The 27,760-nt window shown below is 37.9% G+C and overlaps 1 protein-coding gene across 1 annotated transcript in view; it reads left to right on the forward strand.

The window, feature by feature from the left end:
• The window catches only part of TTLL7 (tubulin tyrosine ligase like 7), a 145,937-nt gene that overhangs the window by 24,083 nt on the left and 94,094 nt on the right, over positions 1-27,760 (forward strand). The window lies entirely within an intron of this gene.

A 27,760-nucleotide genomic window follows, 5' to 3' on the forward strand; every position in this document is an offset into this window, starting at 1 on the left:
CCCTGCTTGCTCCGCGGATGCCTGGTTCGTCCCATCCTCCCCTTCTGTACATCGCGGCGTTCCCTCGACTAATGTCGAAGACGCCCCCATCCAAGTTGCCTCGTATTGTGGGTCCCGGCATATAAAGAAAGACTTAGGTCGGGCAGGAAATAATACTCTCAGAACCCAGGCGCTTACTTTTATATAAAAAATATTTCATGAAATCACCCCAGTAACTCAGAACCAAAAGTGAGAAGCAGGGAAGTCGAATTGCATTCTCCAAGTACAGAACAGGAATTTGAAGACAGCTCTCCGTGGACCTTCCACGGTGTTAATGGCCAGTGTGTCTGTACCCATACGTGCTTTATTAGACATTAAACACAGAATTAAGAGGTTATCTCAAAGCAACAACAACAACCTGTAAACTTCGTGTAGGTGGAATTACTGCTCTTTTAGTATGAAAGAAAGAGCGTTCTTGGAATCATGTGAAAAAACCTATTTTATTAGAAAGCATATGACATAAAGTAATGTCTGGAAACAGTACATAGGACAGCCAGATCCTAACAGGAGATGTGTTGGCAGTGACACATGGTGGACGCTCGTGTACTGGGCAAATCAATTAGGGAAGCAAAAAGAAATGTGGAAGTCCTTTTCTTTTTCTTTAAGGGACCACTTGCAGTAACTACCCTGTGGTGTGTGACCGAACTACCTCCCACAATAGGGTGACAGGTAAACCTGGACTCGGGTAATGTCACTTGATTCATGCAACTCTATGATTTGGCATAGCGGATGATAACTCCATTTTATAGACTAAAGAACTGAAATACAAGAAGGTTCAAGATCACTGAGTTAAGTGATGGAATCTGGACAAATAATGGACTTTTGGAGGCTATCTCTTCCATTTGGTAACATACTGGACTTTTGGGGTGCTGCCTCTTCCATTACCATTTGTGGTAAAATGCAGTTCGGTTTAGTGGGAGTCTGAATTGACTTGTTTTTGCCCGGCTCTTCAGAGTCAACAATGGATCGTGTATGCTCATTCTGCAGAAATCAGGGATGGCAGGTCTTTCCTTGTCGTGTGGTGGGCCATTTTGCTTGCTTTCATTTATAATTTATGAATTTTCTCTTTAGGATACTCAACTCCTGTTGATGTCTCAGGGGGTAGTTGCTATAGTACAAATGCTCATTACCTCTAAGTAATGGCATAGCATTTGTTGGTAGACAGGAATAGAGTAACCTTAGTCCATCGTTTCTGAAGTATTGAACCATTGCACTGGAGAATTCTTTTTTAAGTTCATGGGGATATTGGATAGACTAAGGCCCATTGCCTAAATAAGGACATTAAGTGGAGGCACAAATTTATATTTGTCACTAAGACAAGATGATCAAGAGAAGTAGGATCCTGTGGGGAGGGTTCAGTTTGATTCTGAGGAGGTCATTTCGCTTTGTTCTTTCTATGTGGTTATAGGCTATATCCTGACCCTTGGCGAGGCATCCTGAAATCCAATCTGTTTAATCCCAAGAGGGACCCAGAAGTGGTGTGAATGAATAAGCAAAAATACAACACCACTGCTATTAAAAAATTAAAAAAAGAAAGTACATGTCCTAATGATGGATAGTCAGCAGTAACATTTGAAAAGAGGCAGTGTGTTTTATTTAGATAATGTTGCTGAGACTATGAATATAACACCAACCTGGCTTTAGAGTTGCAAAGCCCCCCATCCTGTTTATTCAGTGATTCCTGTCTGCGGATCATCTTAAATTCCTGACTTTAAAGAACTTCAAGTCAAACTAGGTAGATAGTTGCTTACACATGAGTAATTAAAATAATTTAGAATTGGCTTAATACCAGAAAAAGGTGGTGCAGGCTTCAGTGCTGTAATAATACCTTGAAAAAAATGAGAAATCATAGAGGCCAGGGTGATCAGAGGATCCGGGAAGTCTTTATGGATGGAAGTGAATTAAATTCGTCTCTGAGAGATGGGACAGATTTCGACAGGCAAAGAGAATGATGGAGAAGGTCTAGCTGAGAAGCGCCCATACACTGTTTGGGTACATGGGGACAGATTATGAAGGTAGTAAAATGAGTTTCTGATCTGATAATTGCTTCCTTTGCTCATGCTTTCTGTATCCCTTGCCCTTAGTCCCCGTCCAGAAAATAATATATTTCCTGGGTACTGTACTAAAAAGATTTGTTGTCAATTAAATCCAGAAAAAGTTTTCTATGCAAGTGAAATTTTTTCATTTCTAGAAGTTTACCTTTTTAAAAGCTCACCCTCCCCCATCATAGAATGGTGACTAATTTGGCAACTATAAAAAGGTAAAAAAGATCATCATAATCTTACCAACTAAAGACCCTGATGTTAATATTTTAATGTGTTTCTTTCCATACTTTTTCCGTGCATAATTTTAATTATGTTGTATATGATAACTTTTATATATTTTTTCCCTTAAATTCTATATCATTATTTTTCATTTAAATGATTGGGCCATTCCAGGCTTAAAATGCTTAGCACTAGGCTTAATTGCCTCTATAATTTTCCATTTGGTGTGTGTATCAATTTCCTAATCATTCTTCATTGTCACTGTATCATTGATGATGGTAATAATAAATGGTACTGTGATGAACATCTTTATACTTAAACTTTCTTTTTGTATTTTGAAAATTAGTTCCTTAGGATAGAGTCTCCAATAAAATTGCTGGGTTAAATGATACGAATTCTTATCCTGGGACTCTTTTGGGCAAGTTTTGAAAGTACTGGATTCTGTATGTTCAATTTGGAAGATGGATATGTTGAGCATAGAATATTTGATTATTAATAATCAGTATCACCCAATCTTGTCTGTGGCTCCTCCAGTTATACCCTTTAAAGCAACATCTTTTCATTAGATGTGCTAAATACTTCGTGGAGACTGGGAGATGTGCAGGCAGTGGGGCGGCTGAGCAGAGATGTACTTGGAGAGCAGGTTTTGTGAGAGGGAGCCAGGGTTGACAGTCGGAGAAGGGGCAGATGTGGGGGACTGCTCTCTGGCCCTAGTGTCGTGTCTGTGGACCTCAGGTGTAAACCTCTGCCCCCCTCCACAAAGCCCACACAACACACACCACATCTCTCACCTTCGATTTCAGCTCCTTTCATCCTCTACAGCAGATTCCCAGATCTCTAGCTTCAGGATCTTGGTAATGTAAGACATGGATAGGAGCTCACTTTTGTTCTCTAATTTGGAGAATTCACATAAGTGAGGGTAAGAATTTGGGTCGTCTGCCTGATTCTTAGCAAACAAACAAGGTCCAGTGGTACGTGAGAGGCACATCTGATGGACACCCAAGACACCTGCCTCCTTCTCTGGGAACATTTGCCACAGATGACCGTTGAGCACAGGGACCACTGGGAGACGCATACCATTCCCAACATCCCTTCTCAGCATTCAGATGCCTCCTCCTCTTGTTCCTAGGATCCCTCCACGAGAGGAAATTCCCCGTGTGGAGGAAAGAGTGTGCCTCAGTTTCCCTCATCTATTGTGGAGAACATGGCAGTATGTCTTCCTGATGAGCAGGGACAGGGACTTTCATCAGGCCCTGACTCATTCTCCCAGTTTCTCACCTGGGCCTCCTCCAAGTGCAGCCTCCACCTTTCTTAGAGCAGGAAGCTAGGAGCCCATTAAGTCAGGTAGGCCAGTAGGTGTCTGTGAGGGCCAGTGGAAGGGGAGTCAAAGATAAGAATGTGTCTTGAGGGCACTAGGAGGGAGCAGAGGACAGGTTCTTGTCATACGCCATGGGTCAGTCTGGGGAGACCTGAAGGGAAACAATGAATTTGAAAGAATCATGGTCCAAACCAGAAAGACCTCCCGCCCCCTTTCAGGTCCTGAGAGATCATTTCTGATGGAAGTTGGTCATCCAGGCAGACAGAGTATTTTAGGTAGCATTTATCCTGTGGTTGTTGAAACCTATTACAAAAAGTTTACTTAAGCTCTTAGAAGGTGGCAGTAAATCCATTTCTATTTCGCTCAAGCTTTATCTGTCAAAGTTGAAGTGGGCTCAGCGAACAGTTTCCCCATAAAGTGGAAAAGTTAAATTTAAGTAGGTTTGCCTTTCTATTCCCTACTAGCTTTTGTTTTCGGTTATTTCCCATGTGACACTGATCTGTCAACACACTCCTGCTCATAGTACACATGGGAGTTGACAAGGCCAAGGTATTGGGATCATTTGGGCTCTGGGGAAGTACGTGTTAAGTTTATTTTCCTGTTTTGTCGTTCACTTTTTACTTGAAAGCAACCAGTTGGCTTATGTTCATTTGAAGGTTCAGAGTTCAGTGGTCAGGCCCTCACTGGGTCTTCTGTGGGGTTGACTCAAAAGATCTCTGAAGGCACCTTGGTTTTGAAATTGATGATATGGGTCTAGCGGGTGTGCTGAGCAACCAGCCTTCTTTGCTTCTCCTGTAGCACCTGAGCTCCCGGCCTTCTGTGTTGTTTTTGTTACCTTGCTTAGCCATGTGAAATGGAACATTATATTTGAAAAAGGATTATTTTAAGCATTTCTAGCTCTTTTACTAAGTACTTTGAAAAGTATGAACTGGCGCCACAGCAAATTCAACAAGACAGCAGTAGCCGTTTTTGTAGAAAATTTCCTCTCTTTTCCACTAACGTATGGACAGTGAAGTTGATTTTTTAAGTAAATGGAGTATTTGTAGATTCGGAAGGGACCAGCAGCAATCCAGGCAGCAGCTTCAAGATCATTTCAAGGCTATCTGTCAGATTAGAATTTTAAGGCTGCTTACATATACCCGTCATCCAAGGTAGCACTGACTTTTTTATTGTAAGCAAATCGTGTAAGCTCTGCTTTAATTGACATTGTCCTAGTACGATGTCATGTGTGTGGCGTATTTGTAGAAAAAGTTAGTAGGTTTAATCTGAATCATTGTATTCTATTTGATGGGAAACATTTTCATGTGTAATTTTGTAATCACTGTTTATAAAAAGCTATTTCTTTTCAAGTTATGTAACAAATAAAATCTATGGCCATGTGTGACATTCATAATAATTGCTGTAAAATCAGGACAGTAATTTTAGCACACGTATAGTCTATATTTAGAACCAGTCAGTCTGCAGTTAACCAACAAATATGTGCTAGTTGTAGAAGCATAATGGAAATTGAGCCCGTTCTATAGCCAGTTTAATATTTACAACACCAGATGGAGGCATTTTTGTTTAACTTTACATTTGATCATGTTCAAGATGATAATGATTAATTACTTAGCACCCCTTAGTCCTGAATCTTAAAGATTAGAGGATGTTATTTCCTCCATTTTAACAGTGCGAAAAATCAGGCTAGATGGGGGGGGGGAGAAAAGGGAAAATTAGTATGTAGAGTAATAGTGGCTTGAGAAATTGGCCTACGAGGTGCTAGTATTTATTGTCATTTGCAATAAGAGAACAACGTTTATTGCTTTACTTTACTTCTTTTAGCGTATTTGAGAAAATACACATTTCTTGAATATTTTTTACTGATCTGTGACGATAATTTTCAGTTCACATTAGCTTCCCCTTGGGTCGAACCCACCCGTTTCAATCCATTATTTTTAGAAAATATAAACAAGTTGTCTCTGGAACTTGTCACAATAATTAAATGGAAATAGACGAATTACTTATTAAGGCATTCGAAAGGAGGGATTACTGTTACTCAAAATTCAGTAAACTGTGTATCTTCGCAAAAGCTTTTTTTCCACTTGTCAGAAATCAAGTGCGAAATGAGCATTTCTGGCCAGAAGAAAAACTTACTGCGACATATGTTGCTGGGTTGTCATTTCGGAATAAGAGACATTTTCCTTTTTGAACATTTATCTTGAGTACATAATATGTAAGAAGATATTTTCATCCTTGACTAAGGATTAAAAGTGAAATGGGTTCCTCATTAGCGTGTGGCATATTATATATACTTCTATTTTGTACTTGCGAGTACTTGTGTGAATTTGTTTTTCAAATCGGTAAGGAATTGGAATAATACACGTATAGCACGTGCGAAGGTCCAAAAATGTAGCTTTTCCTGGAACAAAACTGAGCAAATACACTCAATGGTATTGACGAATATGGAGATTTGGATCTCCAAGTAAAAGGTTGTAGTCGGAGAGGTTTTCTCTCTTGATGTAACTGTACCTATTCTGATAATATGAAAATGTTTATCATACTTTCTGGAAGAAAAAAGTATTTATTTTCTTTCCGATAGTATACAAATATTATCTATGTAATTCTTTGGGTGACTTCTGACATTTTGTTGGCATTCCACTTGTCCAGTTAATAATCTGTAGTAGGAGTTTCACCATACAAATTTTTCTTGTATAAGCACAAAATTGCTGTCTTGCCCATTTTAGGGGTATGGTTGAGCAGTGTTAAGTATATTCACTGCTGGGAATCAGACCTCTAGAATTTTTTTCATCTCATCAGCCTGCAGCTCTGTACCCATTAATCAGCGCTTCTTTCTGCCCACCTCCCCCCAGCTGCACCCCCATTACCATTCTGCTTCCTGTTCCTATGAATTTGATTCCTTTAGTACCTCAGACAAGTGGAGTTATACAACTTGGTCTTTTTGTCGCTGGCTTGTATCACTTAACATAATATCTTCAAGGTTTATCCATGTTGTAGCATATGTCAGAATTACTTTTTTATTTTTATTTTTGTATTGAGACAGAGTCTCACTATGTCATCCTTAGTAAGACTCAGCTCTGGCATCACAGCTCACAGCAACCTCAAACTCTTGGACTTAAGTGATTCTCTTTCCTCAGCCTCCCGAGTAGCTGGGACTACAGGTGCCCGCCACCACGCCTGGCTCAGAATTTACTTTTTAAGGCTGAAGAATATTCTGTTGTATGCATCTACCATATTTTGTGTATCTGTTCATTATCCATAGACATTCGTGATGCTTCTCTCTTGGCTCTTGTGTACCATGCTTCTTTGAACAGGGGCATGCAAAAATCTCTTCAAGACTCTGCTCTCCATTTTTTTTTTTTTTTATTATACCCAGAAGTGGGATTGCTGGATCATAAGGTAGTTCTATTTTTAATTTTTTGAGGAACCTCCATAGTGTTCTCCATAACAGTCACACCATTTTATAGTCCCCCCAGCAGTGCACAAGGGTTCCCATTTCGCCACACCTTTGTCAACACTTACTATTTTCTAGTATTTTGAAAATACCAAAAAGACCAGTGGCCATCCTAACGGGTGTGAGGCGATATCTCCTTGTGGTTTTGATTTGCATTGCTCTGATGGTTAGGGACGTTGAGCATCTTTTTATATACTTGCTGGCCTTCTGCGTGTCATCTTTGGAGAAATGTCCATTCAAGACTCTAGCCTATTTTTAAATAGGGTTATTTGATTTTTGTTGTCAAGTTAAAGGAGTTCTTTATATATTCTAGATGTTAACCCCTTGTCAGATATATGATTTGCAAAGATTTTCTCTCATCCTATACATTATCTTTTTACTCTGTGGATTGTGCGCTTTGATGCACAAAAAATTTTAAGATTGAGTTAGTTCCTGTCTATTTTTGCTTTTATTGCCTATGTAGCAATGGTTTTTTTTTAGCAGTTGAAAATATAGTTAGAATTGTTTTCATACTGCTGTTTAACAGTTCCTTTCGTTCTTAATCTTTAAAATCTGCAAGAGTATTTTTGAGACTATGTAATTATTATAAACCTCATAATTATTTTACAAACAAACTTGACTTTGGTTGACTCAATCTCTGTTGAAGAGCAAGAGACGTTGAGTTTTGTTATCATAATTTAATCGTGTCAATATGAATTGTGTTGAACCTATACATGAACTTAGGGGGAATTGACATCCTTATTATGTTGCTTTTTCCCGTCCATGAACATGGTCTTCTTTGATTTCTTTCACCAGCATTTTACAATATAATTTTGATTGTTTTCTTGGATTATACCTAAGTATTTAACTTTCTTTAGAGCAGTTGTAAATGATATTAGTTTTAAATTTCTGTTTCCATTTTTCCATTGCCAGTTTATTTTTGTGGTTGGTCTTGTATCCTGCAAACCTTACTGAACTGTTTTTGGTTACAGGAGTTGTAGATACTTTCAGTTTTTTTTATTGCAGTTGTTCTCAACCTTCCTAATGCTGTGGCCCTTTAATACGGTTCCTGTGGGTCACGACCCACAGGTTGAGAACCACTGATTTAGAGGAACATATCTAAATGAAGACAGTTTTATTTCTTTCTTTTCATTCTGTATGCATTTATTTATTTATTGCTTTTTTGCAGTGGCTAGAACATCTGGTACTATGTTAAATATGCATAAAGGTGATGAGTGGACATCCTTGCCTCCTTCTCAATCTTGGAGAGAAATCATTCAGTTCTTTCACTATTAAGTATGGTGCTAGCTATGGATATTTTTCTATGTATTTTTAAATTTTCTTTGGATCCGTTGACTATTTAGAAATGTATTATTTAATTTCCAAGTGCTTGAAGATTCCGATGTCATTTCTGTTACTTGTTTCTATCATAGTTTAATCTCATTTAGTCAGAGAACATAGTCTGTATGGTTTAAGTTCTTTTAAATTTACTATAATATGATTTAGGAGCTATCGTATCATGTGTCTCGGTGAATGCTCTATTAGTACTTGAAAAAATTGTGTACTCTACTGTTGAGTAGAGTGACGTCCAAAAGATCCTAGTGGTTCATACTATTGCTCAGTTTTCTTATATCTTTGCTGACTTTTTGTCTATTAATTCTAATATTTGCTGAGAGTGGGGTATTAAAGTTCCTGATTATATTTGTAGATTGTTTTATTTTCCTTTCCTCTCTGTCAGTTTTTGCATTATGTATTTTGAGTTTCTTTTGTTTGGCTCATATGCATTTAGGATTCTTATATCTTTTTGGTGGATTGAAGTTTTTATAATTTTGCAGCGGCCTTCCTTGGCCCTAGTTAGTTTCTTTGCTTTGAAATTTACTTTATCTGATATTAATACAGCCACTTTTAAAGTTAATGCTTGCATAATACAGCCTTTACTTTTTTATTTTAGAATGACCTATGTTACTATGTGTGAAAAGAAGTCTTTGTAGGCAGATACAGTTGGTTGCATTTCTTAATTCACTGCGCCAATCTCTCATCTACTTGGTGTGTTTATACTGTTTACATCTAAAGTAATTATCAATATATTATGCAAGTCTGTTCTTTTCCTCTCTTTCTCATTTTTCTGTTTCTTTTCTTGCCTTTCTTTGGGTTACTTGGACATGTTTTAAAGTTACATTTTTATTTATTTACGATTTTTTAAAATACCAGCCTGAGCAAGAGTGAGATCCCATCTCTACAAAAACCAGAAAATGAGACCAGCATTGTGGTCTAAGTAAAGACAGTTACTTGGGAGGCTGAGGCAGGAGGACCACTTGAACCCGATAGTGTGAGGTTGCTGTGAGCTAATCTGACACCCTGGCACTCCAGCCTGGGCAACCCGGTGAGACTTTGTAAAAATGTTTTTACTTTATCACTTTGTATCATTTTCTTGATGGTTGCCTAGGTGCTACCATATACATATGTAATTTATCACCCACTACTGTTGACATTGAACCACAGTGCATTCAGAATAGAAAACTTAACCTCTGCTTAGGTCTTTTTATCCTCTCTACTTTTAAAGTGTAATTGTTTTAAGTATTTCTTCCACGTACATCGAGTGCTGCAACAGATGGTGTTTCATTTTGCTTTTTCAATAAAGCAAGCTTAAAGAATTGCATGAGGCCAGTGCCAGTCTATCGTGTGTACTTCTGCCTTCACCTTTTCTGTTTTTCTTCTTTCCTTTCTGAAGGTCCCAGACTTCTGTTATTATTCTTTGTGTTAAAAGCGCTTTCTTAAACCCTTCTTTTAGGGTAGGTCTGTCAGTAACAAATTCTCTTAGTTTTCCTTTGTCTATAATGTCTTTTTCACTCTTAATTCCTGAATGATAGTTTTGCCTGTGTAGGAGATGGGTTGACAGCTATTTTCTTTCAGCACATGAAAAATGTGCCACCTTTTCTGGCCTCTGGTTTCAGATGAGAATTGTTGTTCCTTTCCAGGTAGTATGTCATCACTCTTGGCTGTTTTAAGATTCCTTTCCCCTCTGTCTTTTCAGAAGTGTAATTTTGATGTGTATATTTCTTTGGGTTTATCCTAGATGAGATTTACTTAGCTTCTTGAATCTGTACGATTATGTCATCTGCCACATTTATTTCAAGCATTATTTCTTTAAATACTTTGTTTCATTCCCACCCTCTTTCTCTTCTTTTTCTGGGACTTCACTGAGCTGATGGTTAGATGATTATTCTCCCCTGGATTTTAGAGGCTTTGATAGATCTCATGTTCAATAATTTTATCTCTAGTCGTCTCTGCTTTTTCACATTCCCAGCAAATTTTAAATTTTAACAATTACATGTTTTTGTTCTATTTTTATTTGGTTCTCTTTTTGTAAGCTTACATTTCATTGCTGAGATTTTGTTTCTTCATTTGTTTTAAGGAAACTTAAAATTGACTATTGGAGTTTCTTATGGCAGCTGCTTTAAAATCCTTGCTAGATATTCCAATATCTTGGTATTAGCAATGATTGGTTTTTTAAAATGTGTATTATGACTTTCCTGGATTTTGGTATGTGGCACATAATTTTTGATTGTGTCCTTGGGGTTTTTGTTATTATGTCAGGACACACTCAGTCCCATTGAAATGTTACGTTTTAGCAGGTGGTCAACCGTGTTTAGGCTGAGTGTGTAGGTTCTGGCCTACCCTTTGTGTGCTTCAGTTCCAGAGACAGTTTAATTTTCAGACTCAATGCAGTGGTACTTTGGTCTGCGTCATGCCGTGGTGCTGCTGAGGCTTCTGCTCGACTCGGAGGATGCTGTCTAGGGGGATGTACGGCACTTCCCTGGGCTGCCACATTCTGGGATGGGGAGATGACAGAGAAGGTCCTGGTCTGTGTCTCCTCATGCCTCTGGGTGGAAGGAAGAGACACAAGTCTCTCTTGATTATGCTTAAACTACTGGGCCAGCCTGTCCATTAGTGCTTCTCTGGTGCAGTGGGGCCCACAGCGGGTCGGAACTGGGCTCTCCTTTTCTCACACCTTTGGTCAAGAAGACCAGGCTCTTCCTGTTTTCTTCTTTTTTGTCTATGTCTGTTGGAGGTTATGGGTTGGCACAACCCAGGCCCTATCCTGGAGTATATAGGAGATCAAAAGAAAACTCAGGAACTCAGTGCAGTGTTGTTCCTCAAGTCCTGAGGTTCCTAGCCAGTCTCCCTCCTTCCTTCTGGATTTCCGAGTCTTTTTTTCTTGTGTGATGGGTAATTTCCAGGCTAGTTAGTTGTATGTAGAGGAGTAGGGGAAAGTGAATCAATTCCATTTTCTTCCAGAATCAGAATACACACCTTCTTAGATACTGTTTCATTCATGAGAAACTATGCTCATGAGTGGTCAACCGTGTTTAGGCTGAGTGTGTAGGTTCTGGCCTACCCTTTGTGTGCTCACTGAGCCACAGGCACTGCCCACCAGTATTTTCAAATGACAGATGTACGATACAAAATCATGCATGTGGTGTTCCTGCTGCAATACTAAGGCATGACTGTCTCAGAAGTGCTGTGTGATGCTTTTGAGTCGCAACCTCATTTGCTGCTACTTTTTTCATGGATGACCATTTTTATTAGAAAAAAACAGATTTATAAGTCATAGTTTTTCAGACTTGGGTATTTAGCAGACATTTTTCTTCAAAATGAACAAATTAAGTCTATTTCTTCGAGGAAAACCACCGACAGTATTTGTTGCCAATGGCAAAATGTATGCTCGCAAGAGAAATCAGAGTTTTGGAAACTTTAACTCACAGTTGTGACCTTGAACTTCCCAGTACTTTCCAATGACTTTCCTGAGGAAATCACTTGTGATCACTTTCCAATCACTTTCCTGAGGAACTTCCCAATGACTTTCCTGAGGAAATCACTTGTGATTTTTTTGATATAGTGTAATGAAATGTATCAGCATTTGGAAGATCTGCATAACTGAGTAAACCAATATTTTCTTTCTTTCTTTCTTTTTTTTTTTTTTGGTTGCAGTTTGGCTGGGGCTGGGTTTGAACCCGCCACCCTCAGTGAGTAGGGTGCCACGGCCAGTGCTCTACTCACTGAGCCACAGGCACTACCCACCAATATTTTCAAATGACAGATGTATGATACAAAATCATGCATGGGTAAGAGTTCTATTCCATGTGTAAAACATTGGATTTTTGTGATGGAATGAAAAGTTCGTTAACATAATTTCAAATTCCATATTGCAACAAACTTAAGACATTACTTGTTGAGTTTTGATGTAGTATTAAACTCATTTATCCATAATTATATGAAAAGTCTATTAAAGTACTCCCCCTTTTTCCAAATATGTATCTCTGTGAGGCCAAATTTTCTCATATACTTCAACCCAACCAACTTATATTGACTATAGAAGCATACACATGTATGTAAGAATCTAGCCATCTTCTAACAAGCAAGATAATAAAGACATTTGAAAAAATATGGAACAATTTATTCTTTTTTGTTTTGAAAATAATAGTTATTTTAAAAACAAAATATTTGTGTTAATATCTTAGTTTTTATTAGTTATTTTAAAATAAATGAATATTTTAAACACTTGATTTTTAACATGGTAAATGTTGAAGGTATAACCTTCAAGACTTGATTCAATTTTTTTTTTTTAATTCAAAGATTTAGGTTTTTTTTTTTTTCCCTTTTTTGCAGTTTTTGGCCAGGGCTGGATTTGAACCCACCACCTCTGGTATATGGGGCCAGCACCTTACTCCTTTGAGCTACAGGTGCCGCCCAAGACTCAATACTTTCTAAGAACTTAAATAGTTCCATGACCAAAATATTTGAGAATAACTAACTTAAGACAATCAAGTCAAGGAGAAAAGTGAAGACAGAGGCATGGACGTGTGGCATCTTACACTTGGCAAGTAAAGGGCATTGGTTTTTTGTTCTTTGAGATGGAGTCTTACTCTGTTGCTCTCAGTACAGTGCTGTGGCATCATAGCTCGCAACAAACTCTTGGGCTCAAGTGATCCTTCTGCCTTAGCCTCCTGAGAAACTAGGACTACAGGCACCCCCCACAACATCAGCTAGTTTTTCTGTTTTAAGTAGAGACGGGATCTTGCTCTTGCTCAGGCTGGTCTCTAACTTGTGAGCTCAGGTGATCCACCTGCCTCAGCCTCCCACAGTGCTAGGATTGTAGGCCTGAGCCACTGCTCCCAGCCAGGACATTGGTTTTACTAAGTTGTCCTGTGTGTTTATTTTGTTGTAATACTTTCATTTTCAAAGAGGGTGCTTTTCCTCCACCTTGACTCATTGATACATAATCCTCTCTCTATGTAACTGGACCAGTAGAATTCCAAAATAGGATCTTTGCAACATTAAATTTCCTCAAAACTATCCTCACCCTAAATTTGCTCTTTATAAATGTACCATACATACAAATATAACTACATTTTAAGTTATAAATTATAATAAACAGAATAATAGTATGGTTTGGTGATGACTCATACAAGGATGAAGTACTTTAGAAAGTTTTATCAAGAACATACTCTAAGATAGTATGAAATATTTGAATCGCTGTTTTTCACTTTTTGCACTTCTCCCAGTACTTTATTGAGTTATAATTTATATATAGTAAAATGTACAACTTGGGGATTCTTTATACAACTTTGGGAAATGGCTTTTGAAGATATGGAGTAGTTTGGAACGGTATGGACATGCCAGATAGGAAGAAAAAAGCTGATATCAGTGAGAAAAATATGAAATAAATGAGCTAGAGGAGAGGCATGCTCCCAAATCCTGCTGTTTAGTAGAGGTGGGCACACATTTAATTCCTAGTTGTCTAACTTCCAGGCACAAAAGAAAGCAAACATTTTAATGATTAATTGGAAAAGTGATCCATAACAAAACCAAACCAGTCGCTCAAGAGGAACGAAGTTGTCCTTGTAGTGAATCCAGAGTGAACTTTTTACTATGGTCACTTGTTCAGTGGCTTCGGTGTAATGTACAATGTCATCAACGTGCTTGCAGTGAAATTCAGCAGGAGGGAATGTCCTTCAGTGTGGGCCCGTGGCCTGGCTCTCTGCCTTTAGGGGAAGTAGCTTAACCTTGCAAGGTCTGATTCTTCTCTTTTCTGACATGAGGATAATACCTGCCTTGAATGCATTGTGATGTTGGTGAAGACCATATAATATAAGCTCAGTAAATGATAACTGTAATCCTTAAAGCAGTTCCGTTAGAGTGGCTGTGACCAGCAAATGCTGTGGTCCATTACGTAGCTTTCCGGTGACCTGGCTTAATCCAGAAATGGATAATGTCTGAAGAATAAAGGTTCTGCATATCTTTTAGGAAATTTTTCGTGCATATCAAAGTTATTTTTCATAGCTGAAAACTTGAGGGACAGTACATGTGAAGTTTTGCTCCCTGGAAATTACCTGCTGTTATTATTTGTTCCCAGTCAAGTGAAGAATCACATGAGTTGAGAATTAACTTGGTTATGGAATAGGAGCAATTGGCCAAATATATCCACCCAAATGTTAGGCCATACCATCTCTGTGCTCAAGTAGGCTAAAAGATGACCCTAGACAGGCTTTGAAACTTCCTCCAAAATCAACTTTGGTTTGTTCAAATGCACAGGCGAGTGGGTGACAGAAGTCTCAAACTTATGACATGGAGCATGACACTAAACACCCATCTCAGCCAGCATGGGCCTGCGCACAGTGCAATAGACGATACTGCCAATACTACCACTTCCATCTATGCTAGAGGGAAGTATAATTTTCTTCAGAAAGTTGCGTTATTTTTTGTTTTTGTTTTTCCTAGAGTGTTCTTTTGACTATCCATCAAGTCTCTGTTAAGGGAAAGAGAAAACAAAGGTACTGGGGTTTGGTAAAATCTCACCCAGTGACAGCTTAATTAGGCCCTCACTTTGTAAATATTTTTCAGTTGAACAGAGGAAGAAATTTAGTTTGTAGTATTTGTGCAAGCATTCCAGAGGTCTTTTGAAGTCAGCCATCAGAAGAACTTAATGGTTATTTGATTTTCAAAAATCTTTCAAATCTTGCTTAGAGTTGAATGTTCTTTCATCAGTGGTCCCTGGAGCATCTGTCTAAGCAACTCCTGCCATCTCCACACATTATCCACATAATTAGAAGCCTTCCGGACTATTCCCAGAGGACTAACTCAGGTTCACTGTGGTGTCATCAGGCTGCTGAAGCTAAGCGTGATCTCCTTTCTGCTTCTGAGTGCTCACAAAAGAAGGGCCCAGATTCTTTCTGTTTGGACTAATTCAGTGGGGAGGTCATGGTTATAAAGTCTGAGGCCGTAAGTACTTTTAACAGGTGTTGAACTAATGAATAAATTGATAGTCAGTTACAAGTCATGCTAAAATACTGGCCCTCATACTGTTTTGAAATTATAAGCAACTAATTTGATAATAACAGCTAAATGTCTTTCATATAAGATGTGGCCATTTCCACTGCTGCTAGATTAGAGTTCCAGGGTTTTAAATAAATGCTCTCATTTTCATTTACTTCCCTTTTCCAAAACTAAAGTACATTTTCTGTTAGTAGACTATCTTCTGGTATAATTTTGATTTAAATTGATCATTGAGAGATGAGTTAAGGAAATCAGTTATGAAGATATTGTAATATTAATACATTTTTAGCACCATTAGAGAGTCTTACTTTCAAAGTTGAAATTTGTAAATTCTCTTAAAAAAAAACTACCTGCGATGGTTGACAAAGAGCGTTTCTTCTCTGTAATGTGTAGTTGCTAGTGTACCGCTCTATAGAGTTAATAAGATGGATAGCCCTTTGTTAAAGGGACAATAATTTATGTGTCTCATCTGAGTTTTGGATAGGGGCTTTGGTTAAGGGTCCCTTCATTAGGCTGTGTTCTCTTATTTGCGGTTTCTTATGCTGGTGAGGAGCTGGTGAAACAGACTGGGACGCTCACAAACAGAAGCTTCCCCGGTTCATCCATTGCCCTGGGCACATTTGTAACTCAATCTTTCTGACTGGTGTCAGCATCCTTTTTATACTAATGGTCCACTTAAGCCGCTGCCTCAGATTCCATAATGGATGAAGTACTATTATTTTAACTCTATGATATCCAGTTATATATTTGGTAGGTGAGATAGATAATATAGAAAACCTAATGGACTAAAATGAGGAAAATAGGAAATTTATTATTTTGTTAGGAGCTACCTAAAGGGTATTATACTCCAAGTAGAAAGTAAATATTTAGGTGAAGTAGTCACATAATTCTTGTTAATGCCATTAAACAAATAAGGAAAACATTGCTCTATTCTGAAAATAAGCCTACATTGATCTTGGAGTCACAATATGGCTTTGCAAATTACTACTTTTTTGCTCTCCCACCTCCACCCCTTTTTCTGGCCCCAGAGAGCTGAATTGAAATTGAAATCCAAATACCAGGAGGGTATGAGTTTATCCACTTTCAGTCCTTCTGTCTATGCTCCAAGGGGAAATGTTTGGCTTATGACCAATTCTTTACCTTCTTTGGACTTCACCAGAATTGTGGATGCTGCAGGCCGTCTCTTTGTGGGATGAATCAGCATTGCTCTCTGCCAGTCAGCTCCTGGCAGGCTTTGAATCTAGCAACTGGCCCAGGGTGTTAGGTCTAGTCACATAAAGTGAACATAAAATCATTTGATTTAGGCCAAAAATTTGAAATTTAAAAAAAAGATACGTGATTTTTCCTCCCCAGATTTTAAGGTTGCATAAGTTTGTAACTAGACATTTTGAAGGTTAACTTTGCAGAAAGACTGGCATAATTGTTTCACATGGATCCCTAAAATAGATTTTTGTAGAGCAGTGTGTATGCTCTCTGGAATTCTCCCAAGTTTAATTCTCATTTCTAAAGAGATGAAATTCTCCCAAGTTCAATTCTCATTTATAGTTCTAAATTACTTTCTTCTAGTGCTAAGTAAATTTTAGTTCTGTTTTATTTGAATTTATATATTGTTTCCATACTAACTGGGACTTACTAGATGCAGTCAACCTTCTGAATGTCTTAATTATTCAGATCACTGTGACAATATAGCACTTTTAGTCGGTCAGAAATATAAGATGTTAAAGCCATGTACATGCATATATACAGATGTGTGTCATATTTATTTTTTTAAAAAGCCATTTTTTAATTATCAAAAGTCCCAATATTTCAGTAAAGTTAAGAAATGGGGAATGACATAATGAAATGGCTTTAGGTAGGTGAATGTAGAATATAGAGTTTGATGGAGTCAATAAGTCGAGTGGTTGTTTCCTTCTGATTAACAGTTTTATAATTTTTTCCCCTCCCATTACCATTCATAAAGTGGAAAGAAGCCAAAACTCATTTAGTGTGTTTTATTTGATAAGAGTTCAATAAAGGTCTGTTAAATTAAAAGCAAGTAGGGAAACAGAAATTGGAAAGGTCTATTTAATGTCAAAGTGGGTAAGAAAATAGTCTAGTAATGAACGTCGCTAACCCAGGAGAGCTGCTTTCAGAGCTGGTCTTCCTTCTCCTCTGGGGTAATCTTTGCAGACAGTATCCTCAGGCCTATGTGTGGGGATAATCCAGCTATGAAAATAACTCTGGTGGGAATTTGTGATAACACAGAAAGAAGATTTGGTTCATTTTTGGTAATTTATTTCATATTACCAAAACTGAACGAGTGAAATGTCGGAGGGCTGCTGTACCTAGTTAAAAACAATTAAATTTGTGTCGGACTCTGGCTTGTTCATGTTGTTCAGAGTCTGCCCTTTCCAACACAAGTTAAAATTAAAACAAAAACTTTTAAAAACATGGTACAATGGGGTAGGCATTGTGAAAGTGGCAGTACACGGAAGGACATTGTACCCTAGAGAAAGAGGGGGAGCAGGGGGACAATTAGGCCGGACTTGCGGCTGCTAGAGAAGCAGGACGGCCCAGCATTAGAGAGAAACACAAGTGCATGTAGGAGACGGAGAGGAATGCATGTTGGAAAATGGGCGTGTTCAGGGTCGTCTTTTCATACTGTGCTGCTGATCTCTCCCTAGAATATCTCTCAAACTTATTTTGGTTGCCCCTGCTAAGAAATATAATTTGCTTTTTAACATAGTGCATGTGTGCACACACACAAACAAAACTGAAAGCCCAGTCCTCACAGTTGATACCGTTCGTACTGCACGTGGTGCAGTCTGACACTGTGATGTTTTCATCTGTCTTACTATCTCAGTTACACTGCTAATCGAGGCTCCGTAAATTGATTTCATGACCCTTTGTGGGTCATAATCTGTATTTAAAAGTGGAACAGAAACAAACAAAAACCCATAGTAGAGCTAGAATACACAGTGAGACCCCTTGGTATCCAATGTGCAGATTTGCAGAGTAACTATTTGGTTTCTTTCTCATGGGGCTTCAAGATGGTAAGAAAGAGACTGATGGCTTTGGCATAGTTGCCACGTAAAAGGCAACAGGGGATGGTGCAAAGGCTCTGGGAGTCAAATAACACTGACCAAATCTTTGACAAATTATTGAATCTGTCTGAGTCTCAGTTTTCTAATCTGTAAAATGGAATTAATGAAGCTACCTATGAGGACTAAATGAAATAATGTATCTATTTAAGCAGTCGCTGGGGCTCACATGGGGAGCCCCAACAAATCCCTGTGGTCAGGTGGCACTCCAGACCAATTAAAAAAGAAAAGTTTGGGGATTGTAAAGCATACAGTACAATTTGTGCAACATGGTAGACATTTGATACATGTCTAGTTCCCTTGAATAGACATCAACAATAATGTATAGCTAGCCCCTTTATGGTGTTCACTATGTGATAGGCACGATGTGAAGTGCTTTTCATGTCATGTAGAAAATGTATGCTTTATTTTCATTATGGTTCTGTTAAATAATGGAATAGCATAGGGTTGACATAAAAAGAGAGAACACCTAATAAAGAGGAATATGGTTACTTCTGTCATCAGGAGCTAAGTCATCTGTGTAGTTGTTTCAGTGAACTACTGAATTGGCTTTCATTGAACAGTCTCCAGAATAGAGATGGAAAACGTAAACATTTTTAGATTAAAATTTAAACCTTAAATAATGACTTGCAGGGTAGGTATAATGGGTCAACTTGACATACAGAAATACTTCAAACATATAACAACTGTAATTTTAGCAGAAATACGAAGATGTGACAATTAAGTGCGTGAACTCGCCATCCTGCCCTTATCTTGGCAGCACTGTACAAACAGCTTGGTGAGGTTTCCTGACCTCGTGTGTCAGCGCCTCACAGATGTGCTCCTGTCGACGTGTGGTGGTGTCTTGTTGAATGGCATCATTCCTTGTTGTTGTTGTTGCATGTTTTTATTGTGGGAATGTCTGGAGCTTGATTTAGAGTAAAGAAAACACATTAAACTTCTTGTCAAACTTGGCAAGAGTGGAAGTGAAATCAGGGACATGTGATTCCAAGTTTCTGGAGATAATGTCATGAAGATAAATGGCAGTGTACAAATGGATCAGATGTTTCTGAGGGGAGAGAAAGTGTTACTGATGGGGAGAGGTCAGGGTGGTCAGTAATGAGCTGAACTGACAAAAATGTTGCAAAAATTTGATGAATTATGTGTCAAAGTTGTTGACTGACTGTGCAAAGCATAGCAGACTAAGTAAACATCAAAAGAGGAACAGTTATGAAAATCTTAACTGGTAGTCTTGGCCAACAATTTATGGCTCTTACATCACAACAATGCACCAGCTCACACAGCATCATCTATAAGGGAATTTTTAGCCAGTAAACAAATAACTGTATTGGAACACTCTCCCTATTCACCTGATCTGGTCCCATTGACTTTTTTCTTTACTGAAGAGAAAAGAAATATTGAAAGGAAGAAAATAAATGGCATTCTACTGAGGGCAACAAAGTGAGACTCTTGTCTCAAAAAAAAAAAAGAAGAATGATTTATTTCAAATATATATTTTATTAATTTTTCTTTGCATTTTAATAAGTTTTTACTTATTCTTGTCATAGTCTTTATTGTGTTTCTTAGTTTTCTTTTTCTTTTCTTTTCTTCTTTTTTTTTTTTGCAGTTTTTGGCTGGGGCTGGGATTGACCCCGCCATCTCCAGCATATGAGGCCAGCACCCTACTCCTTTGAGCCACAGGAGAAGAATTGGAAGCCTATAATACATGCCTAATCCTTTGTTAGATTTTGTTAGATTTTGTAGACATGAAATTAAATTCATTCAATATCGATTGAAGAGTTTTAAGGGGGAATATTAATAGAGGATGGGGAACATTTTCTGAATGCAAGCTTTGAATGAAGGCTCATCTCCAAAGCATTCCAAGATGGTGAAACCCAAGCTAGGAATAATCCTCTTGGAATGAATTCTGGAATTTGTGAGAAGTACAAGTTTGTGAGAAGTATCTAGTTGAAGAGTTGCATATTTTGAAGACTAACATGTCTTGTCATTGTGATTATTTGCCATGTGGTCTCATGCGGCTATTGTCATTCTCAAATTATCTCCTCTGACACTGTGAAACCATAAGTGTCACTTGTGGTTAAAAAACATGTGCACCTCCTTTGAAATAAAAAAGTGAAAAACAACAAAAAATTACTTTTAAAAGAAGCCTAAGTCTAATTTTAGAAAAAAAATTTAAATCTAGAATGTGTCCCAGGGAGGTTTGGGGACAGCATTGTCAGTGACTGTGTGATTTATTTAGGAATAATGTCTAAGAATATTTTGTAGAAGCAATGAAACCACATATTCCTCAGTGACTGAAAAAACTGACTTGATTTTCCTAGCAAGAAAAAATTAACCCTCAACCTGTCCCTTCCACCTTCTTCCTTTCACTTTCCATCCTTACTGTATTTCTTTCTTTTTCTTTCCCTTTCCTTATGAAAAATTAAATGCATCCTTTTGGAAGACTTCTATATAAGTAGGGTATGATATACATTTTCCCCATTATACATTCCTTTTTGTTATAGGACTTGAGATGTGTTCAGTCACAAAAGCAAGCCATGACACTGTTGGTCAGGAGTATACAATGTTGTTTGGAGTGCCGTGTTATCTTTCAGCCAACTTTATTGATCTCTGAACTGTGCAGTTGGGTTGGTCAGTCTGAATATGGATAACAGAAGAGGGATGAATTTGGGCTGTGGCTACAGGGAGATGGACAAGACCAAGTTTTTATAAATCAGTGAACTCAGTGTTGGAACTGGGGTCTGTGGTCTTAGGTGAGTCAACTATATTGTTGATTCTCCACTTCTTTATTTTTCAGATAAAGAAAATAATTCGTATTAAGTTGGCTTTATAAAGTTGTGAAGGAAATTGGAATTAAGAGGAGAAACCGAGTTAAAACTGTCTTTGCTTATAAGTAGCAGGATACATAAGTCTTACACTTATGGCAATGTATCTTCATCTGTTTATTCACATACAAAATGGGAATGATTATAGTACTAGTTTCAGAGGAGTTTTGTTAAGTATTATAAGATATAACCTACATAAAGCACTTAACACGTTGCTTGGTACAGAGCGAATATTCATTCATGTACTCATTCAATAAATATTTGAGTGACTACCATGACCCAGGAGTTTTGCTAAGTGCTTGGGATATGTGAACAGAGTTCACAAACATGGTTCCTGTTCTTGGAAAAGTCATAGTACAATGAGGGAGTTGGATTGAAAGAAAATAGATTGAAGAAAACTAAACGTGGATATAAGCAGATCTATGAGGAACCTAGGGCCATGGTCCAAGTGAGAGATGATAGTGGCTAGGATTAGAGGTGGAGGTAAAAGGGATGGAAACAAGTATAAACGGATTCCAAAAATATCCAGAAGTAAAATAAACAGAGCTTGGGAATGGAATTGCTAAGGGTTGAGGGAAAGGACAGTGCCAAGATTATGAGTTTGCTTTTGAACATTTTGGGCTTGTGGTGGTATTGACACAATCCAGATGGATACTTAGGAGGCTTTATTACATTAATATTAGTCCTTGCTACAGTAGTAGAAGCAGCCATAGTAGCATCAATACTTGTTGTTAATATTATCATTATTGACTTACTCTCTAGGGGCCTAAAATCATTTCTCATTTATTTGTGAGTAATCGGTATCCTGCCTGTTCTCTGACATAGAATAGGACTAATTTTTTATGTCCCTCTTATTCTCTTTCACTAAACCTTTGCATTTTCTTCTTATTATCAAGGCTAGTTTCTCTACTTGTGTTAAAGACATTTCCTTCCAGCTCCTAGAGATCCTTCATGACTCTAGTTCAAGGGTTAGCAAACTTTTTTTGTAAAAGGCCAAATGGTTTCTGTTACAGCTATTCAACTCTTCCTTTTTAGGGCAAGAGCAGCTATAGATGTTACATAAATGTGGTCAGCGGTGTTCCAATAAATCTTTATTTACAAAACATATGTGTGCCTGATCTTGCCTGTAGGCTAAAATTAGACCATTCCTAGTCCATTATGTGTTTATATTTATGTTTAATTATTTTCAATCTGCTAGATCTCAAACATATTCAAGTTTTTTTAAATCATCTCCCCCTCTCCACCAACTACACCCCAAATAACTTTCACTGAGATCTTTTCCCCCTGAACTACATGTGGACATCATTCTTTTCCCTTCACTTCTTGAAAGTCATCTTTTTTGCTTCTATCTAGTTAAAATTTTATAATATGAATTTTCCTGTTCTTGTCACAAAATAATCATGAATTCCACTTTTCTAAATATGATGACTTCTTCCTGGTCTTTCTTCTTGATCTTTCTGGAAGACACCTCATGTGGTTGCCTATACCTTTTTTGCACTGTTCTCCCTTTCACTTCTGTGACTCTAGAGTCTCTGTATTCTTCTCCTATGATGGCTACACATCATTATCATGAAAAAATGTGAGGTCTAACATGTATATGATAAACTGCACGAACCTAAAGGGTACAGCTTGATGTGTTTTTACATATGCACATGCTTATATAAACATCACCTAGGTAAGATATAAAACATTTCCATGACCCCAGGAGGGTCCCTCATAACTCTTCCCAAATGCTTACCCTGATCCTGCCCAGAGGTAACCTTTTTTCTGACTTCTGTCACTTTAGATTTAGTTTTTCCTATTCTTTAGCCTCATATTAATGAAGTCAGAGAGAGTATATATATGATAAATATATACATATATATATGAGGAAAACTACAATAAGTCCGATGTATAAATCAAAGAACTAACTGGAGAGTATTCCATGTTCATTGATAGGAAGATTCCATATTGTCATGACCTCAGTTCTTCTCAACCTGATCTCTAAATTTAATGTAATCCCAGTAAAATGTTTAGCAATTTAGTTTGTGTATATTGAAAAACTGATTCTAAAGCTTATGTGGAGAGGCTACAGACCCAGAATAGCTAACATAATATTGAAGTTGGAGGACTGAAACTACCCAACTTCAAGACTTACTTTAAAGCTTTTGTAGTCAAGACAGTGAGGTAGTGGTAAAAGAAGAGAAAAAGTAGGTCAAGGGAACAGAGAACCTGAAGACAGATCCCCAAAAATACAGTTAGCTGATCTTTGACAAAGGAGCAAAGGCCGTACAACTTGTCTGTACAAGACAATCTTTTCAATAAATGGTGTTGGAACAACTGGACTTTGACACACAAAAGAAAATAAGCCTAGATACACACACAAAAATTAACTTAAAATGGATCAATGAACTGAATGTACCACACAAAACTATAAAACGCCTAGAAGGTAACATAAGAGAAAATCTAGATGACCTTGGGTAGGGTAATCTCTTTTTAGATACGATATCAAAGGCATAATCCTTGAAAGAAACAATAAGTTCTACTTTGTTAAAATAAAAATCTTTTGCTCTGTGACAGATAGTGTCAAGAGAATAAGACAACCCACGTACTAGGAGAAAATAATTGTAAAAATCACATCTGACAAAAATACTGCTATCTGAAATGTGTAAAGTACTCCTAAACCTCAACAATAAGAAAACAAGCAACACAATTAATTAGTCAAAGACCTTAATAGATGTCTTACCAAAGAAGATATACAGGTGGCAAGTAAGCATATGAAAAGTTACTCCACATCTTCTGTCTTTAGGGGAATGCAAATTACAGCAGTGAAATACCAGTGCACACCTCCTGGAAAGGCCCACATCTAAAACACCAACATCAGAGCTGATAAGGATCTCGAACAACAGGGATTCTCATTCCTTGCTGATGGGAATGAAAAATGGGATGGACACTTTGGAAGACAGTGTAATAGTTCTTATAAAACTAAACTTTCTCTTACCATATGATCAAGCAGTCACACCTTTTGGTAAATATGAAGGAGTTTCAAATTTAGGTCCCCACAAAACCTGCGCATGGATGTTTGTAGACGCATTATTCATAATTGCCCAAACCTAGAAGCAACCAAGCAACTATCCTGCAGCAGATGGATGGGCTGTGGTACATCCAGACAGTGGAATATTATCCAGTAGTGAAAAGAAATAAACTATGAAGCCAGGAAAAGACATGGAATCTTAAGTGTACATTACCATATGAAAGAAGTTAATATTAAAATGCTACATATTATATGATTCCAACTGTCTACATTCTAGAAATGGCAGAACTGTGGAGGTGGTAGAAAGATCAGCCATGTCCGGGGGTTGAGGTGTAAGGTTTGGGGAAGGATGACATGGCAGAGAACAGAGGATTTTTAGGGCAGTGGGAATACTCTTTATGATACTATAGTGATGGGTGCATTTGTCCAAACCCATAGAATATACAACACTAAAAGTGAGCCCTAACGAAAATTGTTAGGGCTTTTAGTGCTAATGATACCCAGGTGTAGATTCATCAGTTGTTACAAATGCAGCACTCAGGTTGGGGGTGTTGGTAATGGGGGAGGCTGTGCATGTGTTGAGGCAAACAACAGGGGAAATCTGTGCATCTTCCTCTCAGTTTTGCCTTGATGCTGCTCCTTGTCTTTAAAATAAATGAATATAAAAAATTCAGCAACATGACTGTAGAGTTTTATGTGGAGTTAGGTAGATGGTCTAAATCTCTTCTCCCCAACACCTTCCCCTTCCTTTGTCGTCTTCTTACCTTCTATTTTTAGGATGTCTAGCCCTGCTTTTATAGGGTAGGGAGACTAAATTGGGGAGTTTATTACTAGAGGCAACAGAGGCATCAAGGCCTTGGAAGCAAGGAGAACCAAGGGTGGAAGGTAAGTCTGAATGGGCTGCAAAACTGTTGGAGCCAAAAAAGCAAACAGATGAGGTGCAGAACCAGGAGCCTAGCAGACTCCAGCAAGTGCAGCAGACTAGACAGAAAGCAAAAGGTTCCAGCAGCAGGTCACTCGTGGGTGTCCAGGGGTGTAAACCACATGTGACCCTTCTCCATCGACTCCCTCAAGATCGTTCTCAAGAAGAATCTAAGTACATGTAGAACACCTGCTAGGCAGGTGCAGCAAAGAAACAATATAATCAGACTTTAGTGCACTTGCTGCCCTATGTCCAATCTTCCAGTACCATCCACAGAAACCAGAGTGTAATTTCTGAATCTTCTGCATAGAAATTGGATCCCAGGTCTTGCTAAGAACCAGAGCAAATATTTAATTTACTTTTCCATAATAGCTGGGCATGGCATGGTGTGTTGGTTGAATGTAAAGGCCACGTGTCAAAGGTTCCATTATCAGGTAAATGTTAATTGAAATCTTGGACACAAATAATACAATTTAAAGATAGGTGCTGAATAGATGCCTCATCACCCTTCCCGTATCCCTGTATCTTACCACTTCATTACACTTTTCCTGTTTCCAGTTGCCTGCCAGCGTCTCCATTTCTTTTCCTGAAGGCTTTGGAGGACTTTCCTGGAGTCTTGAGAGTTGAGGCCCCATGCTTTTCGAGACCTCTTTACTTCACCACCTTAATCAGCTCCCCTCACCCCTGAAGAGCAGTCTTTAACCAGAGATTGACCCCAGCTGGGTTAACTCTGAACCTGTGTGTTTTACACTGGTTCCTGGAGTTTCCTAGGGGAGTAACCTCCAGGTGTCCACAGTGTAGCTGGCATATGACACACAGTTGGTGAGTTGCCTTCCCTTCCCTGTCCTACTTCTCTATTCCCCTACCAGAATGTCTGGCATTTCCCAAATAAACTACTCATATTTGAATTCTTACATCAGCGTTTGTTACTGGGGAACCCCAACTGATACCTCTTGCATAACACCTGCTACTAAAGGTCGACAGGTAAAGAACCACATCTTATTTCCTTCCTTAGCAGTTATCTCTGGATTTTCAACTACTTCCTGGAATTTCTATTGGACAGGCTATTAATAGCTCGAACCTGACAGGTCCAAACTGAAATAAAAACTTGAAAGACAAACTGCTTCTACCTTGACTAGGAAGAGAAGATTTCTGAGCTTCATCTGTGTGTTTCCTGTTCATCTTTTAAATGGATTCAGTATGTGCTGTGTGTTCCTGATTTCCTCCAACTTGGGTGTGAATAACACCTCATACAAATATAACCTGTACTGTAAGTTCACTGCTAGCTATTTTCCACACGATGATCTCGGTCTTGGCTTGAATTCCTGGAATCTGGGATCAGTTAGTTTACATTTAGATTTACTCTGGAAGTGTTAACCTCTGAGGTAGTTTAGCAAATATTCAGAGTACCAAAATAAACACAAAATGGTGTAATTCACAACCATAATCTTTGTATACTGCTTAGGAATCAGGCTATTTTAAAAGTAGCCAATTTTATAGACGATTTTAAGAGGCTTAAATTAAAACTATAGAGTAAAATTCTTCCTGGTGCATAATTCATAATTGATTATTTCCATATATTGGCTTTCAAATGTTTTGAATTTTCAAAAAACAAATTTAATATGACACATAAAGCCGATAGGAAGTGAATATCCCAATTTAGGTATATTTGTTTAGGCTTAGTAAGGAAAAATAAATCTTCTATAACTTTCATTCACTCATGGCAAAATAAATATTATTTCACTTATTATGAATCATTCATATATTTGCCCAAATAATTCTGTGTCTTCCTATGCCAGTAGTAGTTCTAACTAGTCAATTTCAACAACTATATAATTAACCTTTGTTTCACTGCATCATAATTTGTTCAGTTTTTCTGTTGGATACGTCTAGGTTGTTTTAAGTCTTATAGTATTATAAATAATGGCTTGACATTACATTCCTGTTCACAGATATGCCTCAACATTTTAGATGATTGCGTCAGGTTTGATTCCTAGAAGTGGAATTACCAAATTAAGAGCATAAACATGTTGTATATTTTAGACTTTTGCTGTACTTTCTAGTTTCTTCCAAGAATGTTCCCTTTAGTCATGGTCTAGACAAACTTGATAGGCTGGCTTCAAAAAGTAGACTAGCAACTTAAATTGCTTTTGAGTTTGATTTTGGTGCTATTTTGTACTTAGTTTTTTAATTTAATAGTATTAAAGTCAGCGGTTGTTTTTAATGTGTTGATTATATGTACAAACCAAACATGATGTTCAATTTTGTGTTACATGAGATTGTATTTGTGAATGACATTTTGAATGTAGTAGTGTAACACTGACCGGAGCAGTATAATCTGGAGAGTGAACTGAGGGAGGAAGTTATCGTTGTCTAGCGTGAGTAGCCCATTCTAGTGTAGCGTGAGTAGCCCGTTCTAGTGTAGCGTGAGTAGCCTGTTCTAGTGTAGCGTGAGTAGCCCATTCTAGTGTAGCGTGAGTAGCCCATTCTAGTGTAGCTTGAGTAGCAAATTCTAGTGTAGCGTGAGTAGCC

This window comes from Otolemur garnettii, unplaced genomic scaffold, assembly GCF_000181295.1.
Source record: "Otolemur garnettii isolate 467f Iridium unplaced genomic scaffold, OtoGar3 scaffold00010, whole genome shotgun sequence".
NCBI lineage: Eukaryota > Metazoa > Chordata > Mammalia > Primates > Galagidae > Otolemur > Otolemur garnettii.